This window comes from Spinacia oleracea, chromosome 1 (genome assembly GCF_020520425.1).
Source record: "Spinacia oleracea cultivar Varoflay chromosome 1, BTI_SOV_V1, whole genome shotgun sequence".
In the NCBI taxonomy this organism is placed as follows: domain Eukaryota; kingdom Viridiplantae; phylum Streptophyta; class Magnoliopsida; order Caryophyllales; family Amaranthaceae; genus Spinacia; species Spinacia oleracea.
In genome coordinates this window covers 8,337,194-8,351,099 of record NC_079487.1, presented here as the reverse complement: position 1 = coordinate 8,351,099, position 13,906 = coordinate 8,337,194, and the positions used below count along the sequence as shown (strand labels likewise).

The 13,906-nt window shown below is 35.8% G+C and overlaps 2 long non-coding RNA genes across 2 annotated transcripts; both read right to left on the bottom strand.

Annotated features, from left to right (window-relative positions):
• Window positions 1–5,137: 5,137 nt before the first annotated feature.
• On the bottom strand, window positions 5,138–6,302 carry LOC130465715 (uncharacterized). The gene is made up of 3 exons (XR_008925730.1): window positions 5,974–6,302; window positions 5,781–5,877; window positions 5,138–5,267 (listed from the first exon to the last, which is right to left on the bottom strand). It is a non-coding gene; the product is annotated as an uncharacterized lncRNA (long non-coding RNA).
• Window positions 6,303–12,462: 6,160 nt separating this feature from the next.
• On the bottom strand, window positions 12,463–13,651 carry LOC130465714 (uncharacterized). The gene is made up of 3 exons (XR_008925729.1): window positions 13,299–13,651; window positions 13,106–13,202; window positions 12,463–12,592 (listed from the first exon to the last, which is right to left on the bottom strand). It is a non-coding gene; the product is annotated as an uncharacterized lncRNA (long non-coding RNA).
• Between the last annotated feature and the right edge of the window lie 255 nt (window positions 13,652–13,906).

Below are 13,906 nucleotides of genomic sequence, written 5' to 3'. Positions count from 1 at the left end.
GTGTTCCTGGAGGAGTCAATTCTGATAGAATTCCACATTCTTTCAGATGGTCATCAAATTCATAGCTCAGATATTCACCGCCTCTATCAGACTGCAGTGCCTTAATCTTCTTGCCTAATTGATTCTCTACTTCACTCTGAAATTCCTTGAATTTGTCAAAGGATTCAGACTTATGCTTCATTAGGTAGACATAACCATATCTACTGAAGTCATAAAGTAGCTGAAACCACCTCTAGCATTTGTACTCATTGGTCCACATACATCTGAATGGATTAAACTCAATAGTTCATTTGCTCTTTCTCCAACTTTAGAGAAAGGTTGCTTTGTCATTTTCCCAAGTAAACATATTTCGCATTTACCATAATCCTCTAAGTCAAATGGTTCTAGAATTCCTTCCTTTTGAAGTCTTTCTAAGCGTTTCAAGTTTATATGGCCTAATCGACAATGCCACAGATAGGTGAGATCTGAATCATCCTTTTTGGCCTTTTTGGTACTTATGTTATATACTTGTTTCTCGTGATCTAATAAATAAAGTCCATTGACTAATCTAGCAGATCCATAAAACATCTCTTTAAAATAAAACGAACAACTATTGTCTTTTATTAAAAAGGAAAATCCCTTAGCAACTAAGCAAGAAACTGAAATGATGTTTTTAGTAAGACTTGGAACATGGAAACATTCTTCCAGTTCCAAAACTAGCCCGGAGGGCAACGACAAATAGTAAGTTCCTACAGCTAATGCAGCAATCCGTGCTCCATTTCCCACTCGTAGGTCGACTTCACCCTTGCTTAACTTTCTACTTCTTCATAGTCCCTGTGGATTGGAACATAAGTGTGAGCCACAACCTGTATCTAATACCCAAGAAGTTGATTTAGCAAGTATACAGTCTATAACGAAAACACCTGAAGATGGAACGACTGTTCCGTTCTTCTGATCTTCCTTTAGCTTTGGACATTCTCTTTTGTAATGGCCTATTCCATCACAATAAAGATAGCTTGATGTGGACTTGTCATGCTTTGATTTAGCATTGCCCTTGGACTTTCCACCTTTCTTGAACGGTCTCCTTCTAGCCTTGAGTAAATCTTTGGCTTCACAGTCCAGTATTATTTAAGCCTTTCTGACAAGGTGAACAAATTCTGCAACTGTTTCTTCTCTTGGTTCACTTAGGTATAGTTGCTTGAAGCGACCAAACCCACTGTGTAGTGAATTGAGCAAGATAGAGACTGCCATCCTTTCGCTTATTGGTGTTCCTAGTAGACTTAGGCGATCAAAGTATGAACGCATAAGATCCACATGGAACCTCAGTGGGACGCCTACCCTCTGTTTAGTGCGAAGGAGCTGAACATGTGTTTCTTGGACCTCCATCCTATAACACCTGTTGGGAGAACTAACCTTTAGACCAGAGATTGATTCAATCAACTCATGGACGTTCAGGTCCCTGTCCTCCGTGCTTCCACGACAGATATCCCTCAGATTCTTGATGAGCGTAAAAGGTTCATAGGCTACAAACCTTCTAGCCCAATCCTTAGGGATATTGTTCAGCATGAGACTCATAACCTTTTTGAGATCCGCATCCCAGGCGTAAAATCTCTCAGGGGTCATGTCTCTGGCATAGTAGCTTGGCATGGGATGTGACAGTACATACTCAAGTCCATTGAGTTTGACTATTTCTACTAGCTTAGCTTCCCATTCAAGAAAATTTGGCAGGTTCAGCTTGACCATAAGCTCAGAACCTATGATGATGTTTTGATTGTTGTTTGCCATATTTAAACTACAATTGAAAAGAATAAACAAATAAATAACCATTCACAGTTTCTCTTAATAAACTTAAATTCTAGCATACATGCATAATTCAATGTTTATTAAGCATTTTATTCAAGTTATGTGTTCCGGCAGGTGTGAATAAAATGATTCCAAGATCCTAAAATCATTGAAGAACTAAGCACAGTTTGTCGACTTAATCCTAAAACATCTTAGGTAAGCAAAAGCCTTTTGCTAATAGTCTAGAAACTATTCTTGGTTGATAGGTACGTCTAAGAACTTATTAGGTAAACCTATCGATTTTGCCACGACATAAAAGGACTGCTTACTTATATCGTTGAGTTTCACCAAAACTAACATGTACTCACAATTATTTGTGTACCTTGCCCCTTTAGGACCAATAAGTAACACCTCGCTGAGCGAAAACTATTACTAGATTGATGTAAAGGATATCCAAGCAAGTGTATATTTTGGCATGGCACCTTTTAACTCAATTTTTAAGTTTGGAACTTAAGGCTCTTACTATGTTGGTTAGATTTTAAGTGAACTAAAATCCTTAATCATGCAACATAATCAAGCTTTTGATCTCATGCATTTTAAGACATATTTAAAAGCAATAAATAACATAAAACATGCATAAGATAAAGGAAAAATTGATATTGACAGTTCCAACTATGGCCGTTTAACTTTTAAAGGTCCCAACTTTTGATTATTCTAGAGTGGTCTCAACTTTAAGGTGTGTTTTCCAAGAATGGTCCTTTGGTTTATTAAACTATTAATTAAGTTGATTTAAGCATATCATACTGTTCCATTTACTTCATTTAATTAAAAAATATGATTATTGCACGAGAGATATGAGTGTTAATTAAGTTATTTTTAGCACTTAATTTTAACTAAGGGACCATTTTTGGAAAACACTCTCTATAGTTGGGACCACCCTGACATAATCAAAAGTTGGGACCTTTTAAAGTAAATCGGCCATAGTTGGGACCGATAATATCAAAAACATGCATAAGATAAATGTGATCTAGTATGGCCCGACTTCATCTTGAAGCTTTAACTTCAAAGTCCGTCTTGAAAATCTCCGTGGGAGGCACCATTTTCTTCAAATAGGATAAGCTATAATTAAAACTAATTACAACTATTTGATGGTACGCAGACCATATTTGAATTGAAAAACAACTTTGGTACTTTAGACCAATTACATTCAAATTAATGGTACGCAGACCATATTTTCTATCCTATTTGGGCCATACTAGTCACTTCATAACCTGCAAAACAGTACATATACAATATATACCATTCACCCATTCATTATCATGAATGGCCCACATAGCTGGTTAGTAAAACACATTATGCATCACATAAACATTTGCAGCAATTAAGGGCACCAATAATCTACCAATTATTCAGTCCTTATTAATTCTAATCAAGTTGTTTTAACCTTAAGGATTTGTAGACCTAATCAAGAGTTTATGAAAAAAAAGGGGCTCCCACTTAAACCAATAAATTCATATGCTTTACTAATTTTAAACATAAAAATGTATTTCTAGTCTAACCGGAAACATACAAATTTAATTAAAATTTAAAGCTCATATAAATTTATAATTGAATCCAAAAAGTTTAATTTAATTTCAGTCGTATTTAAATTAATTCATGATTTTAATTTTAGTAAAATAATTAGAATAAATAAAATTTATTATAATTACAATATTCAAAATTAAAATCCAAGAAAATAATTTAAATTATTAATTTTAAAATTACGTAAACTGAAAATTTCAAATTAAAATTTCAAAACGATCTAATCGCAACGCAAACACCCTACGCAACGTACGCCCATAGGCCACACGCACACAGCCATCGCTGGCCATGTGCGCGCAGCTCATGCGCTGCGTCGCATCGCTGCTGCTGCTATCCTTCGCAAGGCCTCATGCGAGCTGGTGCTTGCTGCGCGCGCGCCAGCGCTCGATGCACGCGAGCCATCGCTCGCTGCGCTCGCTCGCCAGCGCTCGCTGCATGCGAGCCATCGCTCGCTGCGCTCGCTCGCCAGCGCTCGCTGCATGCGAGCCAACGCTCGCTGTGTAACACCCCGACAATTCTCTCTTTTCTAAAACAACATTTTAATATAAAACGTAGAGAATTATCAAGGCATTATCGCCCGTGTGAAAACGTTACGGCTTATTCAGAATTTTGCAGCGGAAAACATAAAACTAACTTTTAGGTTCATAAATAATCTATTACATATTAGGTCCAAACCAATTAACTGAATTAAGGAAATACGAATAGTACGACAAATTTCAAATCCAAGTTAACAAATTAAATCACTTAATTAAACAAATAGAACTACAAGCTCTCTAATCCCGATCCCAATGATGCATCATCTTCAAACCTGTAGATGGGCAACGCTTATTGATCCTTAGAAACTGCTCACCAAAGATGGGTCATCACAGGATCAATAAGGCATAGCCATGATCAACACACACAAACAAAGCACGTAATCAGCAAAGCTGAGTACTACATACTAAAACAACAACAATCCTAGCATGATACTATCAAACCAACAACCCTAACATGATACTAATAAATATAAGTAAGGACAGACAAAACATAATAATTTGACGACTATACTTGACTAGACTAAGCTAGGCTTGATAACCATAATATTATTTTAGTTGAAATAGACAATGGACCGAGTTGACCATCCAGAAGTCTTCACTAAGGAAGACGAGGTACGGGCGCGACTCCGTAACCTCAGTGACCTGCGATATCGAGGAACGTTTAAATAAAAATAGGACACGGTGATCAATCCGGTCCGAATTAGAGGCCATGGGCTACCACCATGAACCCCAACTCCTGTTTGTCCGTCACTTCAGACGTGCACAGTCTAAAGCTATTGCTATTCAGTTTCACTTTACATGATTTACAAATTGAGATTCCGTTATGACTCAACCATTACATAAGACAGACAATTCACATTTGTTCACAACTGTTTTTATCTTGGAATTAAGTAAGTGATCATAAAAGCATCAATCAAGACTCATTCCAACTTAACCAACCTTTCCTTTAACCATGAGCAACCCTGTATATGGGCATAAAGTTTCAACTTACTAAACAAGGTCCTCCGCCCTTATAAAGTAGTGAAAAGATAGAAAGGGAACAACAACCAATTGATCCAACCCAATCATATAGAATAATCTAGTGTTCCCAACCAACATGTTTGTATCAAACATCCATACTAACATGTTACAGTTTTTATAGTGCAAAATAAGTTCAATAAGTTTGTCCAACAGTATTAAACATGCACATTCAATATAACCCAGTTCGTCCATAATATCAACATCACCAAGTTCAACAATAATATCAACATAACCAAGTTCAACAACAAGATTCAACATGGTTTCAACAATTAGCACACATTCCAAGCACACAGGTATGTACGTACCTTGTGTAAACAAAATGCGAGACCACTTTAATAATTCAAAAGTCGCCTACGGAGAATTCTCCACCTAACAACAACCAATATAGACTCATATCAATTCATATTGAATTTTCAGCAACATTAGGGAGCTTCAAACCCCTCCTAAACATAATTAGAACATTTCCCAATATCGAAACTTGAATATTTGGTTTCCTAGCATCATAATTATTATATTAGTTATTGAAATTCGTTGAAAACTCTTCGAATCATCATACTTTAAATTTCCAGCAATATAACTACTTTCAAACTGCTCCAAAACATAATTAACATGTTTGAAATCAAAAAACAATATCTTTAATAACTTATAATCATCCTACCATGATTTCAAAACTATTAAAACCTTAAAAATTCATGTTTTAATAATTAAAATTCTTATTTCAATCAAATTATATAATCTGAAAATTAATAATTTAACTATGCAACATATAAATTTGAAATTCATAAATAAATCATAAACTATAAATTTAATTCAAGAAAACATAAATTAAATTAATAAAACATAATTAAAACATTAAATAAGCTTAGGGTTTAAGAAATTAACCAAAAGAAGAATAGATAAGGGCTGCCGGCAGACACAAGGTGGCGCGTGACAGTGGTGGTTGATGGGTCGACGCGGCTGGGTGAAGTGGTGGCTGCGGCTGGCGAGCGGTGGTTGTTGCCGCAATAAACAGAGCACGAGTGAGCAAGATGAAAGAAAGAGAAAAATAAACGAAAGAGAGAAGAGGAGGAGATACCCGACGGAAGAGGGCTGGCGGCAGAGTCGCACACGGTGGTGCGTGGCTGGGCGTAGGTGACAAACGTTGGTGGTTGTGCGCGCTGGTCATGGCGGTGGTTGAATGCGCAGGAAGCAAGAAGGAAGAGGAACGTTGGCCGAGAAAATGGAATAACGGAAGGGAGGAAGAGCTACGTTAACCGGCGTGACAGCAGGGATGCAGACCGGCGGCGCGGTGGTTGTCGGTCCGGCGGTGGCTGTGCGGCGGCTGCAAGGAGAGAAGCAAGGTTTGAGGGTTTTGGTTGGTTCACGTAAAAGAATAGGAGGGAAGGAGGGTTTGACTTCTCTTGTTTTTGCTTTTACGTGAATTGAAGGAGAGTAGAGGTATGGGTAATTTTGTTTGGGTTTCTTTATTGGGCTTTGCAAACTTGCGCTAGGATTGGAATTGATGTTGTTTGAATCCAAAAATAGTTAGGATTGTTTATCCAAATTCAATCGGACGCGTTTTCATAATTCGAATTCTTTTCAACGTAAAATTCTAAAATTACTTTTAATTTTCTAATTCGTTGAAATATTTAAAACGTAAATAAAATAAATAAAATAAATATACGTTAATTATATATTTATTACTAAAATTCATAAATTCTATTTAAATATAAATAATATATGTTAAAATATATTTAATAAAATTTATAAATTTACGGGGGATTACAATCTACCCCTCTTAAGAAGTTTCGTCCCGAAACTTGACACGAAAGTTCCCACATTTTCCCAAAAGATTTTAACTTTCTTACTGGAGAGGTACTTGTGCCCCTCATGTACATTTTGCCAACTTAAAAGTTGCTTGTGTTACTCATGAACACGATTTTCTTATGCGGAGAATCTATTTACTTTGAACCAACATGTATAATTTGCTAAAATAAGCATAAAAATGCATGAAAACACCATAAAATTAGGTAAAAAGCGCGAATTTATATCGCATTCTACTCCTCTTAAAGAAAACGAGTTACGCCCTCGTAACTCATCTCACGGAGTAACTTTGGGTATTTCTTTCTCAATGAATTATGTCCTCAATACAATATTTTCACTCAAATCATTCTAGCAATGGACTTCTACACTTTTCCCTCACAATGCCTCAACATGTGACATCGTAATGCTCGCATGGTAACTATTGGTGCAAGGAATTCAATCACTCTAGTTGGTCTTCCCAATTACCCTTAAAGTCAATTAACACAAAATCTCAACATATATTTCATAGTAATCTCAGTCTGTCTATCGGTTGCAGGGTGGAAAGAAATACTCATTTCAATGTTGTCCCCAAGCTTCAACTGGACCTTATTGCCAAAATTTCAGACTTTTGTGCTCGGTAAGGATCTTACATGTTGCCCTATAAAGGTAATGTCTCCGAATATTCGCATATAACACAATAACAGCTAGCTTTAGTTCATGAGTAGGTTAATTAGACTCGTAAGGTTTCAACTGACGTGACAACGAGTGCGGGGGTCAAATGCTCTTTTACAATCTGGAAAGTTTTCACAAATTTCTCCCTTCACTCAAGCATTGATTCCTTTTTCATCAGATTGGTCATTGGTCTTGCTATCTTCGAAAATTTCTCGGAAACCTCCTATAATAGTCAAATAGGCCTAGGAAACTTCAAACATTAGACACGTTCTTTGGAGTAGGTCACTCACTCACAGCTTGAACCTTAGCAGGATCTACAGACACTCCTTCTGCTCCACTTTCCTTTTCTACTGAACCTCATTACGCCTTTCCTGGATGTATAACTCTTGAGCTTAACTCTTAGCACTTTCACCAATTCATACATTCCTCTTTTCAAGACAACAATTGATTTCAAACGATCCTGGACCACTCAAATCTTCTCTTAAATTTATTCCCTTACGTAACGTAGTTTTCAATCAATTTAATCTTTCACTTTTCCGTCGGTGTCACTTATACACACATAACTTCAAGATTTGTATACTTCATTTAATAAAACTAGATTCTTTCTAAGCGTCTCCAAATAATCATCAAGATTTCGTTATGCCCTTTTTGCATTCTTTGAATAAATCAGGATACCATCAGTGATATAATAACGAACTTAATTCGGAATTCGTGGGAAATCTCATTCATCAATTTCATATTTATGGCAGGTGCATTGGTTAACCCAAAAGACATTACTTTAAACCCATAATGACAATAACGAGTCCTAATGAGGTCTAGGCCCCTATCATCTATCCTCAATTGGTGGTACTTCAACACAAATCAGACTTTGAGAACACACTCGCCCAATTCAATTGATCAAATATGTCATCTATCCTTGGCAAAGGATACTCGTTCTTGATGGTGTTTAGCTCCCTAAAATCGATGCATGATTCCATACTCTTATCTTTCTCCTTAACAAACAACTCTTGCAATTGTGTCTTAATTCGCTCATTTAAGGAGGTGTCATGCTATAAGGTGCCTTGGATATAGGTGTCGTTTCAGGATCTAAGTCTATAGTGAACTCAAAAGCTCTAATAGGTAACATACTTGTAATTTCACTCGAAAACACATCAATGAATCCACTCACAATGGCAACATCCTCGATTGTCACTAACTTCTTTAATCACCTCTGACACACTACAGAAAATAGTTCGTACTCCCTATTCATCAATTTCCTCACTCGCATTACAGAAATAACCAAAGGTTCTTGGACTACCCAAAACATCTATACGAGGTCAATCTTCCAATATGGTTCCTTACATTTACTTTCTGAATTTCACAGTACGTCTATCTTAGACTTGTACAAACTTAGTCAATTCCATCCTAAGGTTTATGAATTCTTGTGCCTTTTGCTTTCTCATAAAAGGTAGGGTAAAATTTTCCCTTAAGGCAGTAAAAAACGAATCCCAATTGAATCTCTCAACAGCGCTAAGTCTAACCCCATTTTCTCTCCACCATAAATCAGCTTCATCTTCCAAGTACAGTACAACTTGACCCACTCTCATGTTCTCAAGACAATTCAAATCCCCAAACAGTTTCTCGAACTCTCTAACCTAGTTCTCTAAAAAGTAAGATCAGTTTGCTTCTTAAAGTATGGTGGCTTAACTTTGGTTAGTCTCTCAAACATGTCCCCAGTAGAATCAGGACGTTCAGTTCTCTCTTCAGCCAGTCTTCCCGCCAAAAGGCGAATAGTAGCAACTAACTCACTATTGCTTGACATTCTAGTGTGCGACCTAAAATTAATTACTCTACGATACATAACTCATATGTCCCCTCTACGAAAGAAATTTAGATTTGATCATAGAGATCGCATCAACAAACACTTATTCAAGAATGTACACCAATAATAGAGCAATCATCGTCACTCATTCAAGAAAATATCCCTATCAAGGACATACAATTTGAAAACCAATGAATGGAAGTTCAATCACAACAAATAAGTAATAATATTCCCATTCGCGTGCCCAAAATAAACTTTTGATCATTTGGATTATCAATAATCTAACTCTATTCCTCAAAAGAATGTTAATAACAATTTCTAAACCATAATAACGCACTTGTCCTCAAATTAACATAAAGGTTCTACGACACAAACATAAACTATTGTTGTTGAATAACGAAACTCTCAAACTGGAAATGAATACTTTAACTTCTATTGCTAACTCTATAAAGGCTTATTATATCCTTGAAGAGAATAAAGAATAACTCAAACTCTTATTGCTTTAACTTTAAACCGTTGCTGATATGCCACTTATTCTTTAAAACATAAAAGAACTAACTAACTATTACAACTTCAAATGTTTAAGGCATCTTGCCTACCTATTCTTTCCTTGGAAACTTGTGGAGTAAGATCTAGATCTTCAATATTCGTCGAATTCTTCTTCCGAGTATGAGTCTTCTTTCATGTCTTTATCTTGATGAGACTCACTTGCCACCTCACCATCACCTTTAGGTTCCACATCCGACTCACTAGGAATCTCAATGGTAGGCTCATGGGCCACTGGGTTAGGGTTATTTGCCTCAACCACTACATTCTCATTCTCCACGGTTACATCATTTCCCTCTAGATATTTACAACTCTAATAGGTTCATCTATAACTGCATCCCAAGCATGACTCCATGAGTTTCTACCCTCCTTGAACCCATTTTCTACGACCTCAATAATGGTGGTCAGGATCTCTACGTCATATCTCTACCTACCATCCCTAGTCCCATACTTAATCAACTTTGGTGTTCCATCATCAGAATGCATGTCTTTAAACCTATATTTGAGTTCTAGGTATGGCATTTTTGGTTAGGTAAACAATTAATGATAGTGGCTGCTATGATATCCTTTCTCATTAAGATAGGTTGCCCTTGAACTTTAGCATAATATTCACATCCAAACACAATTTTCTTCACGTAAATATCAGGGGTTTCTATATCAAGTTTCTCGAAGGATCCTATGTTGGTATACTTGGAAAGAAACATTTTATTCCTGAAATAAACAATTCAAGGTCTCACTAACGATTTTCCAGCCAAATCATAAACAAAGTTCAATAATGCAATAAGTTTGGTGAAAGCAAACAATTCTTTATGCACATTTAAATGTAACATTAAATAATTAGCATACGCACGTACATAACAATCAATTTCTTATGCTAGCATTGACTAGCTACTAATGCACATATAATTCTATCTTATATGCCCTTCTTATACTACCCATCTCTCATAAACTAAAGCATTGAAATAGTTTAAATAACAAATTAAAAGGACGATAATATAATAAAATTATAACATAGAATAAAAATATAAAATAAATAAAGTAAAATAAATTAAGGAAATGCGTAGCGAATAAATTCGAAAATAAAGTTATTAATTCGAAGAAGATTTATATATATATATTTTTTTTTTTTTTTAAATAACGAATTCTAACTCTTGAAACAATTTAAAAAAAATTGAACTTCTAAAAAAAATTGTACTCCTTTTTTTGAATAATAATTAATAAGAAAAAGAATAAAAATTTCGAAAGTCAATTTAATTCGAATAAATAATTTGATTTCGAACTTAAATAAGAAATATTATATACTTTCAAACGAGATAAAAGGAGATCTGCCCCCCCCAAAAAAAAGTACCAATTTTTGAACACTATAATACGTAGAATCTCGATTTTTAAGAAATTTATTTTAAATAACTAGATAGTTAGGCGCCTAAAAATTTATTAAAGTAAAACCTTAGCTTCTAGATACCACTTTGTAACACCCCGACAATTCTCTCTTTTCTAAAACAACATTTTAATATAAAACGTAGAGAATTATCAAGGCATTATCGCCCGTGTGAAAACGTTACGGCTTATTCAGAATTTTGCAGCGGAAAACATAAAACTAACTTTTAGGTTCATAAATAATCTATTACATATTAGGTCCAAACCAATTAACTGAATTAAGGAAATACGAATAGTACGACAAATTTCAAATCCAAGTTAACAAATTAAATCACTTAATTAAACAAATAGAACTACAAGCTCTCTAATCCCGATCCCAATGATGCATCATCTTCAAACCTGTAGATGGGCAACGCTTATTGATCCTTAGAAACTGCTCACCAAAGATGGGTCATCACAGGATCAATAAGGCATAGCCATGATCAACACACACAAACAAAGCACGTAATCAGCAAAGCTGAGTACTACATACTAAAACAACAACAATCCTAGCATGATACTATCAAACCAACAACCCTAACATGATACTAATAAATATAAGTAAGGACAGACAAAACATAATAATTTGACGACTATACTTGACTAGACTAAGCTAGGCTTGATAACCATAATATTATTTTAGTTGAAATAGACAATGGACCGAGTTGACCATCCAGAAGTCTTCACTAAGGAAGACGAGGTACGGGCGCGACTCCGTAACCTCAGTGACCTGCGATATCGAGGAACGTTTAAATAAAAATAGGACACGGTGATCAATCCGGTCCGAATTAGAGGCCATGGGCTACCACCATGAACCCCAACTCCTGTTTGTCCGTCACTTCAGACATGCACAGTCTAAAGCTATTGCTATTCAGTTTCACTTTACATGATTTACAAATTGAGATTCCGTTATGACTCAACCATTACATAAGACAGACAATTCACATTTGTTCACAACTGTTTTTATCTTGGAATTAAGTAAGTGATCATAAAAGCATCAATCAAGACTCATTCCAACTTAACCAACCTTTCCTTTAACCATGAGCAACCCTGTATATGGGCATAAAGTTTCAACTTACTAAACAAGGTCCTCCGCCCTTATAAAGTAGTGAAAAGATAGAAAGGGAACAACAACCAATTGATCCAACCCAATCATATAGAATAATCTAGTGTTCCCAACCAACATGTTTGTATCAAACATCCATACTAACATGTTACAGTTTTTATAGTGCAAAATAAGTTCAATAAGTTTGTCCAACAGTATTAAACATGCACATTCAATATAACCCAGTTCGTCCATAATATCAACATCACCAAGTTCAACAATAATATCAACATAACCAAGTTCAACAACAAGATTCAACATGGTTTCAACAATTAGCACACATTCCAAGCACACAGGTATGTACGTACCTTGTGTAAACAAAATGCGAGACCACTTTAATAATTCAAAAGTCGCCTACGGAGAATTCTCCACCTAACAACAACCAATATAGACTCATATCAATTCATATTGAATTTTCAGCAACATTAGGGAGCTTCAAACCCCTCCTAAACATAATTAGAACATTTCCCAATATCGAAACTTGAATATTTGGTTTCCTAGCATCATAATTATTATATTAGTTATTGAAATTCGTTGAAAACTCTTCGAATCATCATACTTTAAATTTCCAGCAATATAACTACTTTCAAACTGCTCCAAAACATAATTAACATGTTTGAAATCAAAAAACAATATCTTTAATAACTTATAATCATCCTACCATGATTTCAAAACTATTAAAACCTTAAAAATTCATGTTTTAATAATTAAAATTCTTATTTCAATCAAATTATATAATCTGAAAATTAATAATTTAACTATGCAACATATAAATTTGAAATTCATAAATAAATCATAAACTATAAATTTAATTCAAGAAAACATAAATTAAATTAATAAAACATAATTAAAACATTAAATAAGCTTAGGGTTTAAGAAATTAACCAAAAGAAGAATAGATAAGGGCTGCCGGCAGACACAAGGTGGCGCGTGACAGTGGTGGTTGATGGGTCGACGCGGCTGGGTGAAGTGGTGGCTGCGGCTGGCGAGCGGTGGTTGTTGCCGCAATAAACAGAGCACGAGTGAGCAAGATGAAAGAAAGAGAAAAATAAACGAAAGAGAGAAGAGGAGGAGATACCCGACGGAAGAGGGCTGGCGGCAGAGTCGCACACGGTGGTGCGTGGCTGGGCGTAGGTGACAAACGTTGGTGGTTGTGCGCGCTGGTCATGGCGGTGGTTGAATGCGCAGGAAGCAAGAAGGAAGAGGAACGTTGGCCGAGAAAATGGAATAACGGAAGGGAGGAAGAGCTACGTTAACCGGCGTGACAGCAGGGATGCAGACCGGCGGCGCGGTGGTTGTCGGTCCGGCGGTGGCTGTGCGGCGGCTGCAAGGAGAGAAGCAAGGTTTGAGGGTTTTGGTTGGTTCACGTAAAAGAATAGGAGGGAAGGAGGGTTTGACTTCTCTTGTTTTTGCTTTTACGTGAATTGAAGGAGAGTAGAGGTATGGGTAATTTTGTTTGGGTTTCTTTATTGGGCTTTGCAAACTTGGGCTAGGATTGGAATTGATGTTGTTTGAATCCAAAAATAGTTAGGATTGTTTATCCAAATTCAATCGGACGCGTTTTCATAATTCGAATTCTTTTCAACGTAAAATTCTAAAATTACTTTTAATTTTCTAATTCGTTGAAATATTTAAAACGTAAATAAAATAAATAAAATAAATATACGTTAATTATATATTTATTAC